At 39.8% G+C, this 14,211-nt stretch overlaps 1 protein-coding gene across 11 annotated transcripts in view; it reads left to right on the forward strand.

Moving 5' to 3' along the window:
* The first annotated feature begins 432 nt into the window (after nucleotides 1-432).
* The window catches only part of LOC110530920 (actin-binding protein WASF1), a 152,986-nt gene continuing 139,207 nt past the window's right edge, over nucleotides 433-14,211 (forward strand). For 7 of the 11 annotated variants that reach the window (XM_090243430.1, XM_090243434.1, XM_090243436.1 and 4 more), the window contains exons 1-2: nucleotides 433-834; nucleotides 13,947-14,019. The gene's annotated coding sequence lies outside the window, so the exon portion shown is untranslated. The remainder of the gene's footprint in view (nucleotides 835-13,946; nucleotides 14,020-14,211) is intronic. The other 4 variants (XM_090243435.1, XM_036985467.2, XM_090243432.1 and 1 more) reach the window with 4 other exon arrangements.

The raw sequence follows: 14,211 nt of genomic DNA on the forward strand, positions 1-14,211 counted from the left end.
TCTTAAGGGGAAAGTAATCGAAAAGTAAGTAATCCAATTACATTTCTGCGTTTGGGTAATCCAAAAGTTACATTAGGCCTACTTAATACAATTTTGGACACGTAAGCAGTAACCTAAATTACATTAAAAAAGTAACCTACCCAACCTTGCCCACAGGATGATTATTATTAAACCCTATATATAATTGCATGTAATCCTATGGTTACCTACATCAATAACTTAAATAGTGAGATATATTATATTTGTGTAACTGTGATAAAGTTTTGCAATAACAAAATATCAGTATATAATAATTTAAAGAAAAATCTATTTTCACAGTACAGTAGGGCAATCAGAACTAATCACATTTTTATCCACCTCTTTGCTATGGATTGGACATACGAGAAGACCGGGAGTGGTTTGAAGAAAATGGGCCAATCAGGTGTGCATTTTCTGAAGGTCAGTTTTGTGGCTCCTCGCTCTGATGCGTGAGGTGGCTCTCAAACAATAGAAAGTGGTACGTACCATCACAGTCTTTGCGATAGGTACATTTCCCCACGAAGTCAAGATTAGATTTTCTACTTTGCATTGATAAAATAGTTTCCTCGCCAGTGAATTAATCTTAAAATCGATTGTTGTAGTATCTGTTGCATTAGATTGTGCCCCCTGGAGCCCTTCTGGGAGGGAATAGTGCCTTGTTCCTTCGCTGCTGAACGTGAATCATTTCTCCCCGGCTATGATAACCAAAGCATGGAAGTGGGTTGGATTGGATCTGTCAACTGATAGAAACAGCGGCTTGTACTGTACTGTAGTAGGGATGGCAAGAATATAGGAGGAATTGAACAGACATTTGAGGTATGATAACATTTAATCATGACTGCATTTTTGCATGCATTAGAAACTGCAACCATTAATAATGTTTGAGAATTGGGAAACGTAGTAAAATCGCGACCATTTACTTACACTATTAACTGTTAAAATGTTTAGGCATCACTGTCTGCTAACATTTGTAGCGATCAACTGAGCTAGCCACTCAGGTGACAGGTGTGAGGAAAATATTTAACTTGTCCGTTTGTTGCACGTCTGGTTTTATTGGTTGCATTATGTATACGGCAATTAACCGGGATGCACAAAAAGAGAGAGAGAGAACATCTAGCTACTTGACCAGTGGTCATGTTTTGAAATTAGAACTCACGCTAACGTAATTGGTTCAATTGATTGATGGTGGTTGTAAATTAGGAGAGCTTGTTAGCAAGCAGCATGCTAACTATCACACCACATTGTCATTCTGAAGGGTTGGTGTGAATGAAAATATACATCAGACATCTTCTCAATTCATTACCACGAACTTTTTTTTTTTTGTAAACTGGGTAACAATCGTTATTTGATTAGCTGACGATTTTTTGTTGTTGCATTTTTGCAAGATAACGGTGCATCAAACCCTTTGTGGAAGGCAAGCACTCATGGACGTGATTTCATTTCTGCACGAAGAACGCATTGATTTCCGGTGCAGAAGGGTTGGGGTCCTCTTCGATCGACCTTCAGTTCGTTTCCATTGAAGTTGTCTATTGGGGATGCCACAGCCATGGACCAAATTTTTAGGGAAGTCCCTTTGAAACCCTTTTCTGACTTTGAGTTTTTGTGGCAAAAACACACAAGGCTTGTTCGTAAATTAAATCTGGAGTGCCAGAGGGCGTTCGTAAATCAGAGTTGTCAGATTGTCCGTTCGTAAATTCAGAGCGTTTCGCTCTCGGAGCGTTCAGAGCTGGAGTAGGGTAGATTCGAGCGTTCTGACATCACAACCGCAGTCAAGCACCCAAGCTAACGTTGGCTAGCTTGCAAGCTCCTTCCAGACATAAATGAGAGAACACCTCACCTCACTCTTGACTCTGACCTTGACTGCTACACGCTATCCGGAAGCACAACTAGTGTTTTGAGATGGCTATATAGTTTGGGTGTATTTTTTTCTCCTACATTTTTTGTTATTATGCAAATGTTTCTCTAACGTCTTTTCGGGTAGTTTCAAAGTAGCAGCTTAGGGCTATAGCACCGACAGCAGGGCATCCCTACTGGTTACATATAGATATTGACAGGATTTCATTTCAGGATGTACTTATACTGAACAAAAATATAAACGCAACATGTAAAATGTTGGTCCCATGTTTCATTGGCTGAAATAAAAGACCCTAGGAACTTTCCACACCAAAATATTATTTCTCTTACATTGCGTTCACAAATTTGTTTCCATCCTTATTATTGAGCATTTCTCCTTTGCCAAGACAATCCATCCACCTGACAGGTGTGGCATATCAAGAAACTGATTAAACACAATGATCATTACACAGGTGCACCTTGTGCTGGGAACAATTCTAAAATATGCAGTTTTGTCACACAACACATTGCCACAGATGTCTTAAGTTTTGAGGGAGTGTGCAATTGGCATGCTGACTGCACCATCATCCACCAGAGCTGTTGCCATAAGCCACCCCCAAAATTGTTTTAAAGAATTTGGCAGTACGTCCAACTGGCCTCACAACCGCAGACCATGTGTAACCACGCTAGCCCAGGACCCCCACATCTGGCTTCTTCACCTGCAGGATCATCTGACACCAGCCACCCAGACAGCTGATGAACCTGAGGAGTAGTTATTTCTGTAATAAAGCCCTTTTGTGAGGAAAAACTAATTCTGATTGGCTGGGCTTGGCTCCCCAGTGGGTGGGCCTATGCCCTTCGAGGCCCACCCACGGCTGCTCCCCTGTCATGTGAAATCTATAAATTAGGGCCTAATGAATTTATTTCAATTGACTGATTTTCTTATATGAACTGTAACTCAGTAAAATTGTAGTAATTGTTGCGTTTTATATTTTTGTTCAGTATATTATGATAGATTGTCAGTTAATTTGGTTGTGATAAGATTGCATTATTTTAAATGTCTCTCGCACCATGATATCAGCCAACATAATATAAGGCTAACTGACAACGGTCCTATTTGATGCCTATAGTTCAACATCTGTGTGTATACCAAGGTGGCAAGGAGCGCAACAGGTCCTGCATTTGCCAGCGAGATGCACCTGTCATTCAAATATTGAACGGTAGGTTAGCTCAACCCTCTATTTTTACGATATGCCATATTGCATACATTTCCACTGAAATTTGAAAGGAATCCCCTGAAATTAATAGGTTTCTTTGCTTAGGCTAATATCTCTGGTTCCGAATCTAATAACAGATCAGGAAAGCAATGATAATCTGATCCAAAATATTTTTTTTGAAGAAGAAGACAATATCCCTGAATCACTGCATGGATATGTTTTGTTGTTTTTTCTATATCAGCAGTCTTGGTCAGGTAGGTGTATCTGATATTCTATCAAATGTAGTGCTGACTGTCTACTATCTATGCTGACTGTTTACTAAATGTTGCATTGTTTCTGTACTGCGGTGTTGTGATTTCTGTTCTCCTTGTGCTATAACTGTTCGGTATTGACATTTGTGTTTGTCATTATGTCTCTTTCCTTCTGTGTTCCTGTCTTGTCCTGTGATTTCAATGTTTTTATTTCATTGCAACACCCTTCCCAGTCGTCACTGGCCAGGCCATCATTGTATTAAAAAAAATCTTGATTGATTCGCCTGGATAAATAATGAAGAACATGAGAAAACAAGTAAGCATACTGAACTCAGCAAAAAAAGAAATGTCCGCTCACTGTTAACTGCGTTTATTTTCAGCAAACAATAACATGTCATGTTAATACAAATATTTACACAAGATTCAAATACTGAGACATAACTGACATGTGGCGAACAGAAACAGAATGTTACCCCACTCTTCCACCAAGGCACATGCAAGTTTCTGGACATTTCTGGGGCGAAGGCCCTTGCCCTCACCCTCCGATCCAACAGCTCCCAGACGTGTTCAATGGGATTGAGATCCGGGCTCTTCGCTGGCCATGGCAGAACACTGACATTCCTGTCTTGCAGAAAAGCACGCACAGAACGAGCAGTATGGCTGGTGGCATTGTCATGCTGGAGGGTCATGTCAGGATGAGCCTGCAGGAAGGGTGTACCACATGAGGGAGGAGGATGTCTTCCCTGTAATGCACAGCGTTTAGATTGTCATTGCAGGCAATCTCAGTCCGATGATGCTGTAACACACCGCCCCAGACCATGATGGACCCTCCACCTCCAAATAGATCCCGCTCCAGAGTACAGGCCTCGGTGTAACACTCATTCCTTCAACGATAAACGCAAATCCGACCATCACCCCTGGTGAGGCAAAACCGCGACTCGTCAGTGAAGAGAACTTTTTTCCAGTCCTGTCTGGTCCAGCGACGGTGGGTTTGTGTCCATAGGCAACGTTGTTGCCGGTGATGTCTGGTGAGGACCTGCCTTACAACAGGCTTACAAGCCCTCAGTCCAGCCTCTCTTAGCCTATTGCGGACAGTCTGAGCACTGATGGAGGGATTGTGTGTTCCTGGTGTAATTCGGGCAGTTGTTGTTGCCATCCTGTACCTGTCCTGCAGGTGTGATGTTTGGATGTACGGATCCTGTGCAGGTGTTGTTACACGTGGTCTGCCACTGCGAGGACGCTCAGCTGTCCATCCTGTCTCCCTGTAGCATTGTCTGAGGCATCTCACAGTACAGACATTGCAATTTAATGCCCTGGCTACATCTGTAGTCCTCATGCCTCCTTGCAGCATGCCTAAGGCACATTCACGCAGATGAGCAGGGACCCAGGGCATCTTTCTTTTTGTGTTTTTCAGAGTCAGTAGAAAGGCTTCTTTAGTGTCCTCAGTTTTGATAACTGTGACCTTAATTGCCTACCTTCTGTAAGCTGTTAGTGTCTTAACGACTGTCCCACAGGTGCATGTTCATGAAGTGTTTATGGTTCATTGAACAAGCATGGGAAACAGTGTTTAAACCCTTTTACAATGACGATCTGTGAAGTTAATTCATAAAAATCCAAATATCTTTGAAAGACAGCGTCCTGAAAAAGGGCTGTTTCTTTTTTTTTTGCTGAGTTTACATACCAGGCCAGTCAGTTCCAGTACCATATTCACCATGTGCATGGCTGGTGGGAGAAGCTATAGGAGGACGGGCTCATTGTATTGGCTCGAATGGAACAAATGGAACAGTATCGAACATATGGAAACCACATTTGACTCTGTTCCATTGATTCCATTCCAGCCATTACAATGAGCCCGTCCTCCTATAGCTCCTTCCACCAGCCTCCACTGGTGTAGGGATACAAGACTGATAGAGGTAATGTAATGGGGTAAGGTGACTGGGCATCAGGATATTTGATAAACGGAGCAGCAGCTGCATAAATGATTGTATGCGGTTGTGATTTTTGCATGTAAATCTTGGTCGGGCAAAATATATATATATATATATATATATATATATATATGTATGTGGGTTGCATTCCAGCAATGCCACAACACAAAACAATACATTAATTGCAGTATAACAGTGACAAACGGTGCTCAAAAACTTTTAGGGCCTGCATAAAGCTGTCTCAACACCTTACCACTGCTACACCTGGCTATCAGCGGAGCCTAGTCTGGCAGTGAAACAGTTCATTCAGCCTCATTTACTACCTTTTTAACATGGCTGACTTGCTTAAACAAATGTGGTTTCTACTGACAATTGAGATGCACAAACTATGGCATAAGGGGACGACAAGCGGATGAGAGGCAATCTTTAATTTTGATTAAGACATTAATGAGCGAGCTAGGACAGACGTAGTCAATATAACTATTTGTTCAGCACTTTTGAAATGTACATCAACAGAATTCAGAACATGGGTCATTCTTAGTGTTCTCCCTCTACACAAAGTCAGAACTGTAGGATAAATAAAGGGGGCATATAAACAGACAATGAAAGCTCACAATTTTTGATTACATTTCTCAAAAATAGTTTGTAGGCTACATGTGCACCACCAAGTCAGCACAGTAGCTGATATTAAGAGGTGAAAATATACCAAATTATTAGGGTGAGGCACATGGGCTACTAACAGCTTACTGCACAACATACACATAGTAATATTTTCTTAGGTACATTATACAAATCTCCCTGGCATATTACATTTATGCAGTAGCATACAATACATTTTTGGACTCACCTTGTTGTGCTGTGCTCACTTAAACTTGGTCATCGAAGTCTGGCATTCTCTGGATTTATGGTTCTTTCAAGACAACTGGAGGGGGGAAAAATATTTAATCATGATGTCATCAGTGATCTTCAGGTTGTATCTTGAGAAAGAGGCGTAATAATGAGCAGCCTGACGACCTAGAGAGCTGGAGAGGGAGTATACGTAACACACTTATCAAAAGAACATCCCTGGTTATCCCACTGCCTCTGATCAGGCAGGCTCACTAAACACACATGCTTAGTTTGTAAATTAAGTATTGGATTGTGGCACTCCGTACATTAAAATAACAAGAAAATAGTGCCATCTGATTTTCTTAATATAAGGAATTTTTAATTATTTATACTTTTACTTATATTTTAGCAATTACATTTCCTTTTGATACTTAAGTATATTTAAAACCAAGTATTTGTTGACTTTTATGCAAGTAGTATTTTACTGGATGACTTTCACTTTTACTTGAGTCATCCACCACTGCTGAATAGCAGGCTAATGATTGCTTTACAATGCTTGCCGTTAGCCACTAATTCCTTACAAACCACTCACTGTTGAATTTGCGATTTCCAACTTTATGGCCGATTTAACGTTTTATCGATAATTTCTCTTCATTATTTCTCTTCATATAACACAGATTAAAAAGTATTTGCCAGTAGATTGCCGACTTGATTCATGATGATTACTGTTAGCTATGATTTTGAAAGTGTGATGTTGACATAATCAGTCCAATCAAAACTACCGTAGATATATTGTGATTTGATGTCATTTTATCTGTGGCCAATGTCCTTGAGCCTTCTTGGACGGGCACTTCTAATGTTACTCTATAGCAGCACCCAAGGGGCTTGAATTTTCTAGCTTTACCCTTCGACTTGGTGGTGACGTAGTGTCCCCATGAGTGACAGAACACTGAGCTCATCGCTGCGCAATGCTCCGTTTTTTCTGCTGACTTGCCCCACCACCACAGAAAGCACTGAGCTAGGTTGAAACACCTGCATTTTGGAGCTGCTCTACTCAAGAAAACAAAACAGACCATGTTTGTATGCGGCTTTATTAACTAAATTATATATATTTTTACATTGTTTGCAAACTGATATGTGACACGTATTTGTGCCAAAATAACATGCAAAAAATGTGGGGCTCAAAACAGGTGAGGCTCTGCCCTGAATGATGGGTCGCCACTGATTTGTATGTGAGTGCGTGTGTGTAGAATCAGCAGTATAAATTATCTGCTTATGTGTGTGCACAAATAATGGTGTGTGTGTGTGTTTGTTGTAGTGTTAGTGTGCGTGAGTGTGCATAAAGTCAGTCCGTGTAGCCATTTTGTTAGCTATTTAGCAGTCTTATGGCTTGGGGATAGAAACTGTTCAGAAGCCTGTTGGTATCAGATGCATCGGTACCGCCTGTCGTGCAGAATCAGAGACAACAGTCTATGTCTTAGGTGGCTGGAGTCTTTAATGATTTTTGGGGCTTTCTTTTCACACCGCCTGATATAGAGGTCCTGGATGCTCCGTCCCAGTGATGTACTGGGCTTTCCGCACCACCCTCTGTAGCGCCATGCGATCGAGGGCGGTGCAGTTGCCGTACCAAGCAGTGATGTATGGAACGCCGATTGGGTGTTTGCATGTCAAAAAAGATACACGTCAAATAACACTATTTGACGTGTCAAATAAGCTTGTTGACCAATCAGGACCTGATTATGACTGCACGTCACGTACATTTAACGCGTTCATTAATTTTTTACATAGTTATTACACTCACTCATATTTTATATGTCACAACGATTCATCGCTACGTATGCTATGATGCTGGTAAACTTGTCTCGTGCACTTACAGTGCTGATCATTAAAAAAAGCTAGGTAGCTCATGATGCAAACAATGTTCTTCCCCAAAAACATAGCAAAATGACAATCTGTTTCAGTAGCTATAGTTAGTTAGCTAACTATCTAGGTTGGTGTCATCATCTAAAATAACCCTAATTTATAAGACAGTTCTTATTTGATAAATGGTGGGCGGACCCATCTATGTGAAGCTAGCCACAATAAGGGTTAGCCACGACAGTGGACTTTGCTGTTAGCCTTCAAAATAAAAGTAGAATTATGACAATTGAATAGATCATGCTAAACGAGGTTTAAATGTTATATAAAATCAACAAAATACAATAATTAGTTAATTTGACAAATCAATTGAATTCGCACTGGATGTATTAGACTTTAGAATTGCATTAGGGTCATACTCATTTCACTGTACAGCGTTTTTAGTTATAATTTTTAAAATATATATATTTAACTAGACAAGTCAGTTAAGAACAAATTAGTATTTACAATGACGGCCTAGGAACAGTGGTTTAACTGCCTTGTTCAGGGGCAGAACAACAGATTTTTTTTTACCTTGGCAACTCGGGGATTCGATCTAGCAACCATTTAGTTACTGGCCCAACGCTCTAAACACCAACCTTACCTATGGATTGTGGATCAATGACATGGGGTATCAGTCTACTCAGTGACACCTAGAGAACATTAGTGTAGGAACTCTTATTGTGGGACCCTGAAAGAACTGAATTGAGTCACATTTATTGTCAACCCATGTGTATTGAACACTATTCCAGAGGTAAAGCCATACTGCGTGGATGTTTTGGAGACTGATAACTCTGAGGACAATGGGGAAAAAATATCTTGGGTATTGAGTAGACTGATACCCCATTTCATTGATCCCCAATCCTTATGTAAAACTGTACAGTGCAATATGAATGTGAATACACACAATAGCCTGACTGGGGAGGTGCTTTCACATATTCACAGTCCCACATTAAGAGCTCCAACGCTGATATTTGTGTAAAGTCTTCACGGTTTTGTTCTGTGGGTGTCACTGAGTAGACCGATACCCCATTTCATTGCTTCACATTCCAACCTTGTTTGACATTATCTAGTCTAAATATGGCATGATTCCACCAATTGTAACCTTCTGCATCACTTTCAAATAGGTACTTTTTATTTTGAAGGCAAACAGCAAATTCCAATATTGTGCCTAATCGTTATTATGGCTAGCTTCATAACACATAACCCGGTCCGGTCGAGCATCATGAAGCTAGCTGGCTGCTTATAACGTTAGCTTTGGGAAACAGGGTTTAGTAACTGGCTAGCTATTTCTTTTCATGAACCGAAGTTCAATTTCAATTGGCTAACAACAAGTGGCTACCTAGCTAATACCAGAAGTTGCGGTCCAACACAACATTCGACAATTAAACTGTTATTTGACGTGTCAAATTTAAAAGCTTATTTAACGCGTCAAATAGTGTTATTTGACCTGTGTATTTTTTTTTTTTACATACAAAGACCGAAACAGGGTTCCATAGTGATGCGGCCAGTCAAGATGCTTTCAATGGTGCAGCTAGAACTTTTTCGGGGTTGCTTAACCTTTTCAACCTCCCTGTGTGTGTGTGTTGATCATTTTAAGTTCTAAGTCATTTGGACACAAGGAACTTGAATTCTCGACCCACTCCATTCCAGCCCTGTTGATGTGCTCATAATTTACTGGAATTAAATTGGCCTGTGTGCATTTTCGTTAGCCATCTTTGATTTTATTTAGGTATTTTATTTAGGCCACCCAACACGGCTATCACACCCCGTACAGCATACTATTTTGAGCAGGAATTCCTCCTGCAACTCCTCAGCTGTTTGACGCTGGAGTATAACATTTGCTTTTATAAACCCATTCATTGCTCAACATTTTTTTTAATGCAATCACGTGTTAAAAACAGTTTGGTGCTCGATTTAAAAAATGGCTTAATTGGTAATTGAAGCGTGCCTCTCGTTCACCATTTAAGTGCAGGTAACAGACTATCTTCATGTTACCCACCACTTTATAATGTGAGCTGGCGGCTTTATGCATTTTGAAAGCATAAGCTACTTTGAAACCTGAATGTTTTATTTCATGTTATGAGGTGTGCTTTCCTTGCTTCAAAGTAGCCTGCAGGCAAAATCCGCCCATGGAAATTTGGAGGTAATTATTTTATTAAGACTTAATAGGCGGCGCATGTGTATCAAGTTTGGGAAAGCTTACAATTTCTCCTACCATTTCTTCCGGACTTGTGTGCCAGTTATGATTTTCATGTGAATTTTCGTGGAACAGTTTCATTTTAATAATAATAATAATCATATTTTAATTTCTCAATCATTGTCATGTGGTTAATCATAAACATTTTAATTCAAATTATAAAAAGTTGTAGTAAACTAATGCATTATCACCAGCCTCTGCCATATTGATGCATTGTGATCCATTGGCGGCTAAAGAAATTAGTGCATGGAACTCATAGTATATAGCCCAATGTAGCAGTAGGCCTATACTGTCACTGTCACACCGAGGATTGGTGATTATCGAGGGGGAGATTGTTGGAAAGATTTTAAGTAACTTATTTTGAGGAACAATAGTTTTAATATATTACAATTCTCAATGGGTGTTAAAAGAAAAGGGTAAAAAAAAGTAACTTTCCTAGGTACGCTCCCTCAACATTATCAGGACAGAGAAATCAGACATGCTCACGAAGCACTCCAACAAAAGACAATGAAAACATTTTCAAATCTTGTAAATGACAGGTATTAAATAAACCAAAACTTGTTTCTGACAAGTGTAGTAGGTGGTGAACTCTGCAAACAATGTTTCCACATTGATAAAGAGAATGGTAAATGACTAATTAATACATGCATTAACATAAATTAATGTAGCTAAATTACGTGGATTAATGGTACATTTACTACTCGTGACATACACTACCGGTCAAAAGTTTTAGAACACCTACTCATTCAAGGGTTTTTAATTATTACTATTTTCCACATTGTAGAATAATAGTGAAGACATCAAAACTATGAAATTACACATATGAAATCATGTTGTAACCAAAAAAGTGTTAAACAAATCTAAATATATTTTATATTTGAGATTCTTCAAATAGCCACCCTTTGCCTTGATGACAGCTTTGCACACTCTTGGCGTTCTCTCAACCAGCTTCACCTGGGATGCTTGTCCAACAGTCTTGCAGGAGTTCCCGCATATGCTGAGCACTTGTTGGCTGCTTTTCCTTCACTCTGCGTTCCAACTCATCCCAAAACATCTCAATTGGGTTGAAGTCGGGGGATTGTGAAGGACAGGTCATCTGATGCAGCACTCTATCACTCTCCTTCTTGGTAAAATACCCCGTACACAGCCTGGAGGTGTGTTGGGTAATTGTCCGGTTGAAAAACAAATGATAGTCCTACTAAGCGCAAACCAGATGGGATGGCGTATCGCTTGCAGAATTCTGTGGTAGCCATGCTGGTTAATTATGCCTTGAATTCTAAATAAATCACTGACAGTGTCACCAACAAAGCACTCCCACACCATAACACCTCCTCTTCCATGCTTTACGGTGGGAAATACACATGCGGAGATCATCCGTTCACCCACACCGCGTCTCACAAAGACACAGCGGTTGGAACCAAAAATCTCCAATTTGGACTCCCACACCAAAATACAAATGCTTGTGTTTCTTGGCCCAAGCAAGTCTCTTCTTATTATTGGTGTCCTTTATTAGTGATGTTTTTGCAGCAATTCGACCATGAAGGCCTGATTCATGCAGTCTCCTCTGAACAGTTTATGTTGAGATGTGTCTGTTACTTGAACTCTGTGAAGCATTTATGTGGGCTACAATTTCTGAGGCTAGTAACTCTAATGAACTTATCTTCTGCAGCAGAGGTAACTCTAGGTCTTCCATTCCTGTGGTGGTCCTCATGAAGTCCAGTTTCATCATAGCGTTTGATGCTTTTTGCGACTGCACTTGAAGAAACGTTCAAAGTTCTTGAAATGTTCCGGATTGACTGACTGTCGTTTCTCTTTGCTTATTTGAGCTGTTCTTGCCATCATTTGGACTCGGTCTTTTACCAAATAGGGCTATCTTCTGTATACTCCCCTTCCTTGTCACAGCACAACTGATTGGCTCAAACATGTTAAGATGTAAATAAATTCCACAAATGAACTTTTTAAGAAGGTTAACACCTGTTAATTGAAATGCATTCCAGGTGAAGCTGGTTGAGAGATTGCCAGAACTGTCAGCCACCCTTTTGTTTTGATATTTAAAGATTCTCAAATATAAAATATATTTTGATATGTTTAACACTTTTTTTGGTTACTACCTGATTCCATATGTGTTATTTCATAGTTTTGATGTCTTCACTATTATTCTACAATGTAGAAAATAGTAAAAATACAAACCCTTGAATGAGTAGGTGTTCTAAATATTTTGACCGCTAGTGTATGTCATGGTGAATGTATATATTTATTTTATCAAATTGCAAAAAATGTACACAATTAAATAAATGTGCAAGAATCACCAATCGTTGCAACATACCCCTCCCATTCTTCTTTTCTCAGCTTAAATTGTTTTACTCAAGACACATTATCTTCATACATATTTTAGATGCTTTTCACTGACAGCAGCAAGTCAATAATCAGCTAGGCCTATTGCCACGCCGGCTGCCCAACTTGGCATAGGCCTACAAGCTTGTGATTTTGAAATAATCCACATCTAATTTTTAAAAGAAGCTAATGATTCTCAATTCCTCTGAGACTAAGTCATGCTTTCGTTTGAAGGATTTTGAATGGTGCTTTTTTTCCCCTTTATTGACAGGAGTGATTTGCCTATATAATTTTGGCAAATTTATTTCCATTTACTTCTCTATTGGACCCATCACTAGCCATTTATCTCCTGTTCTATTGGTTTTCATATCAACTTTCTTGTCCAGAAGGCAAAAGCACAATCCTAGTTTTCATATTAGCAACCCATCCTAGTTGTTGTATCTTTAGATTCCCCCTCTTTCTAAGTTTCTAACAGCAATTTTTATCTCTGTCTTATATGGTAGCGCTATCAGGTGTGCTGTTTATAATTGTGTTTTCCCCGGTGTTCTGTTTAGAATGGTGTTTGACCAATGTTTGAAAATGTTTTTTTATCGGCCACTTAATTACATGAGTTTCATGTTCTGTTAAGATGCATTACCATAATCTACATGTGATTTCTGTCATTCTGAGCACCGTGGGTGGACGCCCTAATGGGTTATGCACCCAATGCATATGGGTCTGGTAAATTTCTCAAATGGCCGGTAAATTAAAATCTTCCTGGTCATGTTGTCTGGTGCCACATTTTCCTAACGGAAACCCTGACTGGAGACATGAACTTGAAATCACCCCATTTAAATGTTCTGTCTCTCGCTCTCTACACTATAATTCACCCTTGCACAACTAGTTTGAGGAGATGTACCTAAACCATGGACCTTGGCCAACAGGCCCTCTGGGTGCTCGAGTCCACCCATGGCCCTGTCCCAAGCCACTTTAAAAGTGTGTCCTTGTTATCTTTGAAGTGTGTACTTATCGTCCAAGTGGGATTTCCTTATCTCCTGGGATTGTGTTATCAACCCTTGACACACTTGCTACGAACTGGAACAGGCCCAGTGGAGAGAATCACAGAACCAAAGTAGAGGAGGGGGAAGATGGACATATATGGCCTATTGCCCAATCTCCCATGCCTTTGTTCCCAGTACTTGTATTTGTTTAAGTTGTACATTAGCCTGTGTAACTGCATGTCAACTGTTACATTAAAGGAAATAATGTTACATATGGTTGTCAGTAAAATTGTCATATCTGCAGTTTTGCCCCGTTAGTGATTTAAAGTAATAGCTGCAGAAATATCCTCACCAATGTGTATTTCTTATTTCTCTGTTGTGAGATGTCCACTTGCTTTGGCATCAGTCTCTAAGGTGAGACTTTCTTCTCACTTCTGTTTGTGTTGGTTGCTTTGATCCAGGACCGGTCCTTGCCATTCTGCCGCCCAAGGTGAGACCAAAAGATGCCGCCCCCGCAAAACTAGAATAGTCACAGTAAGTAAAATTTACATTGAAAAGACATGTATAATACATATTTTCCGGACGGTGAAATTAGGTTCAATTTAGGTTCTGACTTAAAGGTTAAAAGACGTATTTTCCGTACATTTAAATATTTTCTACTAAGTTGAAAAGGCATCTTTTCCGGGTGTTGAAAAATCCATATTTTTCCGGATGTTGAAATCAGGT

Source organism: Oncorhynchus mykiss, chromosome 8 (assembly GCF_057628025.1).
Source record: "Oncorhynchus mykiss isolate SJ-2025 chromosome 8, ASM5762802v1, whole genome shotgun sequence".
In the NCBI taxonomy this organism is placed as follows: Eukaryota; Metazoa; Chordata; class Actinopteri; order Salmoniformes; family Salmonidae; genus Oncorhynchus; species Oncorhynchus mykiss.